The following is a 13,147-nucleotide window of genomic DNA, read 5'->3' as shown; positions in this document are numbered from 1 at the left end:
TAATACAGCATAAGGACAGGAACAGGACAACCTGCATAGGAATAGGATGACAGGGCCCAGCAGCTGCTGGGGCTGGATCTGGGATGAGCGCGCTGACTTTTAATAACAATACATGAGCATATATACATAACGCAAACACATAGCATTACATTGCAGTAGGCGTAGCAGTGGGTGGAGCAGAAGGTGTGACGCGTAGCAGTCGCGAAAGATAAGGGCGAAAATAGGTGTAACGGGGCGTATACATAGACATGTGATGCAAACGTAACAGAATATGTCATGAATGGGCGGAAACATTGGAGGGGGCTACCTAAGGAGCCGGGACCTCTAACCTGATGGTGCGCGCAAACTAGCAATGACGTATCACTAGGAGAAGCTGGGGGCTATGAACTCTGTGCTAGGAGCAGAGACTGAAGTCTGGAGGGTCGGAGCGACATGTACCTAAACCCTATCTAGTATCTGATGTTTAGGGAACATGTTGATATGAACTAGAAGTTAGGAGGGGAAAGGCTAACTTGATTCTAAGACTGGACCATGCATTATTCTACATGTAGTGCGTGATGAAGAATATTAAATGACCATTAAATGCAGTATTTCTCTAACGTGGAGACGTGAAGGCTAGACAATGACGGAAACTATTGATGCAGTTCAGTAGCTTAGGAATGCAGAGAAGGAGGACTGAACTGATAACTGGAATCATAACATATTCTTGGCAGACTCAGAGACTGAGCCATGGTGAGTCTGGCACTGCGAGGCAGGAAGTAAGTGAAGGGTCGAGGATACAGGTGGGGGCTGTATCGCTCCTCAGCGAGGCTTCAGGAGACAGGAGCTGAATCTGGTGTCCGGGCCCCTTTGAGGCCTAGAAACGGGGACTTTATAATGGAATAACGTGCACACTGAGAAACGTGGCAACGTAGCTTTACATAGGCCTGATATTCGTAGTATTCACGAGGACTGGAAACTAGCATACTAGAGGGGGACACAACTGTAATTGCGTCATTAATCAGACATGGGGAATGCATATGCATATTTAATCATGCACACATAACATATGATGGATGACACGTAGGGACACAGAACATGGCAAAATTTACTTTTCCACACTCTGAAGAAAAGCTGCTGCTGGCGTGTGCTGTGTGTCTTTACAGCGCCAAGGAAAGGAGAGTTGAGAGCGCTGTGCCTGCCGCCACGCTCTCTGACAATTTGTGCAGCTGTGCCCCTTCCCCGACCACCGTGACTGTGGCCTGTTCGTGTGCCAGCCGCAAAGTAAGGATCAGCCCCGCGCTGGTTCGAGCGCCGTGACTGTCCGCGCTGAGCCGCCCTTGCAACGGAAAGGGAGGACCTGCCCGGTCTGAGCATCGCCGCCTGTGTGACCCCCGAGGTACAGGCTGCTCCGCAAAGACCGGCACTGCCAAGATTGTGCCCCTCGTGACTTGGGCGCTGAGACCCCCTGGCCCCCGCAGCTGGGAGTGACTCGCTGCTGAGCCGTGCCTGAATTGTGCCCCGCGCTCCGTGGAGTGCACCCCCCTCAGCCCCGCCTGCCTGCAGCTTCCCCCTTCAGTGTGAGCGAACCTGACCCCGGAGAATCCTGCCCCGCATCTGCACCGTCATCCCGGGTGCCCTGTGACCTGCGCTGAGACTCGCAGGCCGCCGCACCCTCCAGGAAGACAACGCGACGTGGGACAGCTCCACGGACAGCCGTCCGCTCCAAGATCTGCGAGAAATCCAAGGTACTGTGTTCTTTGTCCTCACGGTGCGAGCGTCCTACGACCTGAGCTCGCACCGCGCTGCCTGCTTCACAGCGCGAGCCGCCTCTGAAACCGAGGCTCGCACTGCTCCTGGTCCTTAAGCCACACTACCTAGAGGGTAAGCAGAGGTTGTCTTGAAGGTAACCCTCAGCCCTGACGAGGAAGAGAGAGGCCCTGCTTGTCGCCAGTGCTGCACTGCGCCAACCAGAGACTCCCCCTTCCTACAGAGACAATGGGAGACCTCTACACGGACGGGGGCCTGCTTCCTTTCGCGGAACTATCGGAGAGCACTGGCCTACCGGCGGGGCAATTCCTGCTCCACGCGTCAGTAGTGAGGACGTACGCGGAGTCCTGGGGGGATATCCAGGAGGAGCCACCACTCCATCACTTGATCCAATACCTACATGTAATGGGCAGAGGCTCACACATTACACACTGGCTGGCACAGGCGCTCCTCATACACACCCAGAGGCCCACACAACTGATCAGGGACAAATGGGCGACCCACCGAGGGAGGGAATGGACAGACAAAGAATGGAAACTGGTCCTAGCCAGCCCTGTGAACGTCCCACGTAACTCCCGCTTCCGCACTATTCAGCTGTACATACTGCACCAGGCATATCTGTCGCCAGACAGAATAAATAAATACTTCGCGACAGACACCACAGCCTGTCCCAGGTGCGACCTGCTGGATGCCGACATCCTGCACATGCTTTGGAGCTGCCCGACTCTGTCTACATACTGGGGGGAGGTGACATCGCTCCTGACACACAGCACAGGCCCGGGGCTACCCAGCACGTGGGAGGCATGCGTTCTTGGGCTATACAAGAGGACTAAACAAAATAAAACACAAGCCCGGTTCTGGGACCTAGGTCTTATCACGGCCAAGCGCCTGCTCATCAGGCACTGGAAAAGAAGAGAACCGCCAACCCCGCACACTGGTACACATCCTTTCTCAACTGGGCCAGAGCAGAGGGCACGGCACTGCGAGGAGAGGAGATAGCGGGTTTGAGGCAGTTCCCGATCGCAAACGTCTGGGATGACTTCCTGGGGTCCCTGCGGGGGGAGGGCGAGGCCAGGGGGCTCACGCAGAGACAGCTGAGAAGGGTAGGCGCCCCGCGAGCGGCGACACCATAGACAGGGCTGCGCGCCGCGCTCACCCCCCCCCTCCCTCCATGAGAGCAACACCGACCCCCCGACACACAAGCCACGACCACAGTCAGCCACACACATGAGGGCACTCCACCGCACAATGGCCCGACCACTGCTCTTAGCACCATTGCCTTGACACTGCCCCCGCGAGTACACTCCCCCCCCCCCCATTCCCGACCCCCCTTACGCAATCCCATGTTAAAGGTTTCGCACTCCTGTTCTTACTAGCCACGTGGATACCCACCATCACGGCGGCGGACAGGTGCTGCTGACTGGACACTCGGCAGGGAACACGGGAGCGGGTGACACCCACCGAAAGTGCAACAGGGGCGACACATGTGTCTGCCACACACGCCGTACACTGAACCGACAGATGGGGGGACACTACCGCTCACCGAACCTGCTCCCCACCAGCTTTACAGCTAACCACACAAGCGAGCCATAGATCCCACATTTCACTGATGCACCACCAGCGCATGCCTAACAGGTTGATGGGACATTGGTGCCGTGCGCACCGATGGTGCGTGGTGCAGCACTGGCATCACGGACACACTGGGACATACCGATGTGAACAGCCCTGTTTTATGTTGAAGAGTTAATGGTTGAATTATAGAAAAATGTAAAATGAGACGTCAATTATAGAAATGACCGTGTGCGAAATGCGAAGAGTATGCATAATCTACTAATGACAAGGCACGCCAGACAATGAACGAGATGATGTATAATGCCTTCCCCTGTAACCCTAAGTCCCAACAATACACGGACTTCTCGCAGCCGGCCCGCAGGGTTGTAGGCTTTGCTATATGTACTGCACTTTTTTTCACAATAATAAACGTCTTCAAAAAAAATAAAAAAAATAAATAAATAACTGCTGAATCAGTGGGAAAGGAGGAACTGATTGGTATTGAAAGAATAGTTTACCAGAAAAAAAAGACATCGATCAAGCATGAAACCTCGCGGTTAAAAACGTTTACTTTATCCAACAAAAAAGGGAATGCTGAAAGATAATACAAAGTAAAGTAAATGCAGAGCATACCTACAAATGCTTAAAGACCTAAAAGAACGAAGACTGGGGTGACGCACAGTGTTGGAGCCGCATACAGATCACGACACACAAGCAAAGGTGTTTTTGTATATAGATTGACTTGAGAAAGAAGTCTGTTTCAGTGGAATGCACTGGATGAAAACTAGATTCCAGGGAAGAGATGACAATGTTGGGCCAAGAAGAAGAGTATGCCAATTATGGTCTGCAGGTCTGTTTTGCAAGCTACAGATTGTGGAACTAAACATCATGGGCAAATGCAATTAATTGCTAGTTTTAATTCATAAATATAACTACACTTTGTGGTTTTTCAAAAAATGTCAGAGATTTTTTGCTGTGAGCCCCAATAAGCAAAATGTTTTGAATTTGAGCCCCAGTCCCCAGAACTTTAGGTTGAGTAATGTGGCTCGGGATGGAGGGGTTAAGAAAACAATACATGGTACTTTTTCTGTAGTACATAATCAGGCTTTCCCATTTTCAATGCTTATTGTTTGTGGATTTCAGTTGTTTATCAAACGTTTTTATGATGTATGTATTTGAGCTTGTAAGCGCACTGCTACCCGTCCGTAGGTTTCCTGGCGCTGTATAACTCTGGGGAACCCGTCCTGGCTTTCCCTGTGGGATGGTCCCTGCTGGGAGTCCCCAAGGTGGAGCCAGGCATCCCCGGAATTGATGGGGCCGTTGTGGAGATTAGGCAAGCTAATGCCCAGAGTTGCCGAGTGGAACCCCTGATTAGAGTAAGCACCGAAGCGAGAATTATCGAGTCCGCTGACCCAAGTCCACGACCCTGCCGCATCGGGAATTGAACCCTGGTCCCGGGCTGACTTCTGCTCCTGGGTCTGCTGCCTCTAAACAGTGAGCCACACCACTCCACTCCATGATGAGTGTTTATTCAGTTGCCTAACTCTCAAAGTAGATAAAACTGTGTTTTTCAAGTGTTTACACATGTTGCTTTTTTGAAGAAATTGTGAAAATGCATAATTTTAATGAAAAGTATTGCTGGGTATTTAGTTTCTTCCCACTCGCAGCTTGCCAGATGGATTCATGGTAGACGGTGCTAAGGACAGCAGTCTGTTTATTGCACTCTAACTCGCAAGCACTCTCAAATGCCCTCACATATCTTGATCGCTCTCACACACATTCTTTCGGTACTCTGCCTTCTTTACAGGACTAATAGTGGATTATGAATGTAAGGTCATGTTCTATGCCAATGTTATGAATAAACAAATTCATTGGCCCCTTAGGGGGTCATTTATCCATTTCTTATAACATATTATTACGCTGTAAAGATGGTCAATCATACCAACAGCACAGTACTATGTGAATTACATCAGTATAATCTAAAGCCCAGTATTTTAAAACATCTGATGTTTGGCAGCTAAGCACTAGTTGCAAGCAGTCTCCTACAGTGAATGGAAGGGGCTGGCATTAGGCCGGTGCGGCTTGTTCCAGTAGTAATACTTGCTGTTCATCGGTCATTATGCATTTTTGCCTATTTCTCGAGTCTCAACTTACATTTTCCACTAAGTCCATGGACTATTTTCTTAGTTAATTTTTTTCATGAAAGTGTTAGGGGATTTTGGCCCACTACGACAAACCCAGTACTGTTTGATTTGACTTGCTCACAGGGAGGGTGATGTGGCAAATCCTCCACTACCATTGAGGTTGTTTGAAATAGCTTTAAATTTTACTTGGAATTTAATAATAAGTTTAATTACAAGTGGATATGTTGTTGTGCTCTAAAGAACCGTGGAATAGAACTGTAGTTTATCAACCTTGCAGTACAGAGCATTGGGCATCATCAGCTGCATTCTTACCTAATTCGCAAGAGGGTCCCGGATAATTTTGACTCCAAAGAACTACATTGGATTTTTTTTCTCCTTTTGTGAATTGCAACTTAAAGAAATCTTGCTTAGACCAGCCTCAGGTAATTTTGTATCAGGGTGTGGAAGGAGGCAACACTACAATCCATACTTTGTAATCCTTCTCTCCTCAAATCACAGTAATGGGGAAAATAGGCTCTTAAGACGGTTCACAGCCTTTAACTGCATGCTTTAATTGTAATGTGAATAAGATCTCTAGGGCAGGGATTTCTTCACTACCACTTTTGAAAATACAATTTTTAATGAATTGAATGTGCTTGCGAAATTTCTGTATCTATACAGAACTAAGGCATAATGATTTTGAAAAATCTGAAGTTGGCTTAGAGGATTTACTCGCCTCTGATCAACCTCTAATGAGATATGCTACTATCCTGGAGCAGAGGAATTCCTTTTCCCTACCTGATGATAATGTGCCCTAGCCGCCAATTGTGAAGTTCCCGCATTTCTAGTATAATGTCTTCAGTACACTCTGTTGTTTCTTCATTGCTGAAATTAAATAACTAGATGATAGTTCAAGAGCGTTCATTATCAATGTTATCCTCGATTTTAAGAGCTCGTACCAAGGTAATCCTGTTTCAGCTGTTCCGTTGTCCTCGAGGTTCTGTTGTTCAGGTGATATTTGTTCCTCTGCGGTGGGTAAATCCTTTATAAAAACATCAGCAACAAGTACTGACCCAGAAACCATAAATTATCTCAGATTCCAGCTTGCAACAAAATTCAGTTTTGAATGTTCACTTGTCCCTTAAAGGTCCCCTAAAGTCAGACGGTTTTGGTGAACTAAATACTGCAGATAGACCCTCCTTACTGGGAATGACAAAAATACATCCTTATTAAAATTAAATACTGAGAGAGTGAATGTTCCTCAGGAAACTTTTAGTTTGTACGATGTTATAAATGAAACTCCTTTCAAGTTGGTCAAAGTTGAAGGTCTGAGGAAGAAAAAACATTCTAAAGTTCATACAATTAAGAAGAATTTGGGGAAAAAATTGATTTGCTAAATCACCTGAGTTTAGTGGAGTTAGAGGAAACTCCTATTGTAATAAGGTCCTCCGCCTCCCACGGAATTCCAATAGGAAACTCTACTGAAATCGATGTTATTGTTTGCAATAACATATAGTCTTCTCGCTGTGTAAATTCAGAGTATGACAATAAGGGGAATGGTAGTACTGAGTGTTGCCCAGGGGTATCTGTTTATTTATGGGCAAGTTCTTTATTCAATCCTTATGCTATCGTTTTTTTTCCTAGATCCAAGTTACATTCCAGACACACTGAAAGGTTTCCTGTACAAAAACCCCCAATTCTTGAGAATTCCACACGTTTTAAAATTCATCAAACTCTTTCCTTCTCCCGAGACTAGATTTACTTTGAATCATCAGGCTATCTTAAGTATTCTTTTTAACATTTTGATCCTAGGCTCAATTCTTCGCAGACTTATGACTCTAGAAGTCAATTGTTTACTTCTTTTCTGAATCTATATCCTCATTAACATTGAAACACAAGTCATTTAAAAAAATCTTCATTGATGTTCTACCAGTTATTGGGTCAGGTCGTGATACTGCTCAATGCATTGCTTTCTCCAATGCTCATTAATGACATGCAGATAGTTGTACTGGTTAAACCATTACTTCCATCTGCTCGAAGTCTTTTGTAGCCAATCTGACCGTTAACAATTCTAATGGCCGTAGGGTAGTCAACGAGAAACTGGGATTGGGAGATGCTGACGACAGTTTAAAGGTTTAACAATTAGTCTTGGCTTTCGAATGAGCTCTCTTGCAATTCTTCCTGCTAGCTACTCATGGAAACTTTGATGCTGGAATGTGGCTGGGTTTCATGCTCATTTGTCTGTGTCTAATTTTGATTCTTTTTAATGATGCTTTATTTGTTTGCGAGAAACGTGGTTACTAAACGATTTTGACTTAGATGAGTATTTTGTTTATTGTTCCCCTGCCCTCCAGTCTATTAGATGGACTTAGTGGTGGACTGGCTATTTTGTTGCGACTGTCTATTGTATGGGAAAGTTCTCGGTTTTTACTTTCTCTCCCTTATTTAGTTTTCTGCTCCTAAATGGGAACGGATGATATAACTCATTAATTTTTTTATTTGTAATATTTATTTAGGCCCTACTGCTAATCATTTCTTTATTTGTCTATGCTTCAAAAGAAGCATTGACATTTATTAGTTACGTGCCCTAAATCTATTTTTACTGGTTGTGTGTGATTGTAATGCAAGAATAATAGCATCTGAGTGTAGGAATATGTTTGTTTCTACATTAAATGCTCACTGAGGCCTTTTGTCTCCCTGTTCTCCCAATAAGAAGTGGTGTGCTGGTTCCTCGACTTTATTATCATGGGCTCTGGAGTTGAACTGGCCATGAGCAATGGTCGGTTTGATCTCTCTTGCATAGATCATTTCTCTTGGCAGAGAGGTTCTTACCGATAGCTCATTAATTACATTTTACTTCAATAGTGTACTTTTTGTGTGCCTAGTTTTGAACTTCGCCCCCACTCTTGACGTGATCATTCTCAGCTTCTTGTTACACTAGATATTTGCCCTGTTGTAAGTTGGGAGGCAATCGTCACTAGTTTTGAATCAAGCTTTTATTCTGATCATGCATATGTTTGGAACTATGCACCACAAGATGCTTTATTGCCTTGGTTGAGCGAGGTGTTTAAGGTGCTTTCCTTGTCTTTTGATGTTGCTAAATTTGAGGCCCTCATGTTCTTGCTTTGGGATTCCTTTGCAACGAAAATAAAAACTCATATTAGGGCTCCTAAGCATCTGAATATCCCTCAGAGGTCAAAAGCTAATAGATGCTCTAAGTGAGAAAAGAAAATGAATAAATCAACCAAAGTCGCAAAGTCATGGTTTGATCTCAAGGCTGCGGTTTCTTATAATATGCATACATTCTGGCTTGTAATAACCATATGTTTGGGAAGAGATCACAGGAAAACTCCTACTCCACCAGAATAAGATCTTTGGTGTTCTCATTTTTGTAATCAGTACGTGTCTTCTTCTTCCGGCTCCCGGATTTGAGACATATGTTAAAAAACAGGCATTGGTTCGTTTGGATTTTCTTTTGATCAAATTGTCAAAGCATTTCTAATTTGAATAATAGCTGCAGATGGTATTCCCGCCTGCTTTGTTAAAACAACTTCTTATTTATGGGCAGGTATCCTGAAGCCAAAGTTTGATCTTTGTTTAAAGACAGAGACAGTGTCCGAGTCTTGGCAAGGTAGTAACATCTTTGCTCTTAATAAACAAAAGGGGATTATAACCTCCTGATAAACTACCACCTCATTGCACTATCAGATGTCACTGGGAAGATTTTGCTAAATGTTTGTTAAATCATTCAAAGTCTGCTGGGTTATTGCCTATTGAGCAGTCAGTTTTTCAGAAAGCGTACTCTACCATGGATAACATGTTGTGCTTATACATAATAGGCGAAAAGCAGGTAAAGTTGCGTAAAAAGAAGGTTTACATGACTGTTGATTTCAGCAGCGCCTTTGATTCTATTGATCGTTCCAATCTTTGGCATCAACTTATGAGATTGGATACACCTTATGAATTATTGTCTCCACTGATCTCCCTTCATTCTGAGAATTAGTTGAGAGTCCTCTTGGGCTCAGGAAATTAATTTTCAGGTAAAATCCCAGTTGACAACGGGCTTAAGCAGGGATGTATTTTAGCTCCTTATTTTCTTTATATTGGTCTTATTTCTGGCTATTTCAAAGCAGGGGGTTACTGATTCTATTATATGCGGCCAATTTTGTATTATTGTCTCTTACACCCATTGGCTTACGGAAACAAGTGAAGATTACAGCTTCTTTTTCACATCATCTTACTATAAATGAAAGGAAAAGTAAAGTTATGATTATGGGCGCCAGAGGCATGATGTCTCCAAGATCTCGGTTTTGTAATGGGAGAAAAATTGGTGGTGGTAAAAGAATATACATATTTAGGTGTAAACATCTCAAACAATTGGTCTTGGGTCCAACATAATAACCTTCAGGCTACAAAATCAAAGTCTACAGGAATTGGCCTTCTACTGTTTTGAATGCAGAAGGAAGGTGGGTCATTCTTTCGCTGTTAACGGTGTATATTGATAGTGTGGTTCCCGTTGCTTTTTACGGAGAAGGAGCAAGGTTGCTTTCTTCGATTATTTCCATTTCTGATATTGACTCTGTTCTACGGAAGCGCTACCTTGGTGCAAGTTCCTTCAGCTCTATCCAAATGATCTGTCGTGAACTGGGCTTGATGGGTATTATCTTCCGTACCTACTGCTAAATTATTCAATATCTTCATCAACTCTTCAGAAGTCCTGAAAATTCATTCAAAAAAGTCATTCGGCCGGAACGATCTAAGGACAATAAGACTAGGGTAAAAAGACCAAAGCCTTTGGAATTCTTATTGTTTACAGCAGTTGGCCATAAATAATGATGTGGTGTTATAGAGTCAATTAAATAGCGCTTTAAAGTCTCACTTAAAGAAGCATGCTAAAAATCAAAGTTTCCTGCTTGATCTGCAATACCGTTTAAAAATAAAAAGATTACAACTGGGTTGTATGAAGTGATGAGATGCAATTCTATCTTAAGGTGAACCTATGGCCTCTTGTGCCTAGATGATTTTATATGAAATTTATATTCAACCAGATCTCGTTGGGGGATTAAGAAGGGTGGGGGTTCCTGTCATCCATGCAGTCAATACTGTCGAGCTGACAAAGAGGATTTGGATGGTACTTTTTCCCTGTTCTGGCCTCTTTTATTAGCAGAATTAATTTTGTATCCAGTGTTCTGAAGGCACTCCATAGCAACGCACAAAGAAGCGCTTTATTAACCCCCCCCCTGCCTACTGTGAATATCTGTGACCGTTTAATGAGGTTTTTTTTAAGCGTTCGTGATATAAATGGATCCATTTATATTTTTAATAAAGTATCTTGTTTGTTTTTATCTTGTTTTATATGGTTTTAATCACATGTACTTTTAATCCACTGTGTTTATTAACTATAGATTGTTGGGGTTGCACTTTAAGGATTAAATAAATCAAATAAATAAACAAGAAAAAATATGCTTCCAGATGTTGCTCTCCTCTTGGCAGCAATGGTGCCTTCGGCACTAATGGTATCCAGGAAAGTGAGCCGCCATTCCCCTTTTGTAAATTAAGAGGTATAATTGCGATGTAGGCCCCTCACACTCCTGGGCTCCTGAGACACTGCACCGGCTTCACTAATGATCATTTTGTCACATTAAGCAGGTGGTCTGCTCTGCAGTTTGTTAAAAATATGGAGCCCCATCTTGCCCCATGCCTCCCAACGTCGCCTCTCAGAGCAAAACTAAACTGTCTCGTCTGCTTCAGTTTTCCTCTCCCTGGGGCCACTGCTCCAAGGACCAAAGCAACATTGGCACAGCAAGGATGCACTGGGTACTAATGCGAGCACGGAAGCTTAGTAAAACAGGCATATTTTGGGTGCAATTGACCCCAAGCTCCCCAGAGCCTTGGTGCCACTGCACATACAGCACCAATGATGGCTACTGTACTGCAAGCCCGCTCCACGGGGTCATCACTCCAGGGCCCGAGGCCCAAAGCAAGCTGCCTGCCCCTCCGTGTAAACAACGCCCCATATGACGTCCCCATTGGTTTGGGCCAAGTTCCATGCGCAGCAAGCGATGATGGACCGAAATCGAAAAGTCTCTACTCCGCATTTTTGGTAGCAAGACAGATACATGGTTAGCATGGGGTGCGATACAGCTTAAGAAGAGAGCTCACTTGTTTCTGCTGGGTCTTTATACATGAGGACGCAAGGGTCTGGCCAACCAGGAATCTAAAAGTAACCGAGCGGACTTCTCCCTGTCACCCTCTCAACTCACCGAAAAGACATCTGGAAGTAAATGAAGACAGCCTGGAAATCTGCCTAATAAACAAGGCCGCATTTCCAGGCAATCTTTCTTTACAAGTACTTGCTGAGGCGTTTGCAGTCCCTCAGGGAAGCAAGCAAGGGAGCCCACAGCTGAAAGACTTCTACATTCAGGTCTTATGATCAAAGCTAATCATTACTTCATATAATCTGCATTTAATTATTTAAGTGGAAAGGTACAAATATGTTACTCGTGGTTGAGTAGATATATGGTGGGTGTGTCGTATGTGAGGTGGGAAATGACAGTTCCTTTTGTGTATCCTGTTGCCTGCCCCAACACCTGTCCAGCAATGTCTTCAGCTTTCTGTAGTGGGGGCTGACTGTAGTGACTAGCTGCAGAGCATTCCTTTTGACAAACAAACCTGGAGGCTCTCCACCGCTACACGTACCCTTCGGTCTTATGTAACTCTGGTTTGCCATGGACAACCAAACTCCCAAAAAGCCAACCACCAGTGCACATTGGGCAGCTCATATTTCGTGCAAATCTGTCACATGGTGCCCAAGCTTTAAGCAAATCAAAGCCTTTTTTTTACCACCTCTTGTTAGAGCTGCATAAAATGTGAGCTTGCTACCCTAGGCTTAACTCGAAATACCAACAGAAAAACTAAACACGTAAATAGAAACTAAATATAGCACACCTAGTATGCAGACCATAATTTAAACATATATGCAATTATTATGACCATCCAGCATTTTTTCAACAATAAATACAAGTACACATACACAAAGAAGTGATACTGTAGCAAGAGTTGTGCCGTTCAGAACACTGACGCAAGGTAATTCAAGTCTCTAGTGAGGTAATATGTGTCATTTGCGAAGTCATCCGTTACATCGAGGGCAAGGCCATGAGCTGTGTGTTTGGTGTGATATGTAGTTTGTTTGGCAGGCATGTGAGGCCTGGTTTGGGGTAATAACTAAAGGTGTGAAAATTCTTACGTTTTTCCAGTTTTATTTCATAACCATAACTGCATTTTCAGTGTGGTTTTGAGTTATGCATGGATACATAACAGGTGACTGTGTAGTCGAGCCCAATATTGCCATCAAGGGGTTATAGTGACATCATAAATCCCAAAGCTGCGGGTGGTGTGGTTTGTAAATATCACCTGAACCCCAAGATACCACATTGGACCACATTATACAGTCACGTATGTATTTTTATATTACATGATTGCTTTGGGATACTTAGCTTGAAAAAGCTGTTCACTTCAAAGTAAATCTAACAACGGGCACTGAATGGAGTAGGAATGTTTAGGTTGTATATAATACATTGATAAGTCTTGTTATTGAAGGTTTGTCAGTGGTTTGAAAGCACATGGAAAGCTCAAACTTTCAGGCCCATCCTTTGATGTAAGCGCCGATTAATCCTTCCCAATGTGTGAAAATAAAATTGTAAGGCAGAACCAGGTCTAAAAAA

At 44.3% G+C, this 13,147-nt stretch overlaps 1 protein-coding gene across 2 annotated transcripts in view; it reads right to left on the bottom strand.

The window, feature by feature from the left end:
* Positions 1-13,147, bottom strand: part of LOC144770907 (uncharacterized) — a 191,184-nt gene that overhangs the window by 75,046 nt on the left and 102,991 nt on the right. The gene's annotated exons all lie outside the window — the stretch shown is intronic.

Source organism: Lissotriton helveticus, chromosome 7 (assembly GCF_964261635.1).
Source record: "Lissotriton helveticus chromosome 7, aLisHel1.1, whole genome shotgun sequence".
NCBI lineage: Eukaryota > Metazoa > Chordata > Amphibia > Caudata > Salamandridae > Lissotriton > Lissotriton helveticus.
The sequence above is the reverse complement of the archived record's forward strand: the minus strand, read 5'-3'. Positions and strand labels throughout refer to the sequence as shown.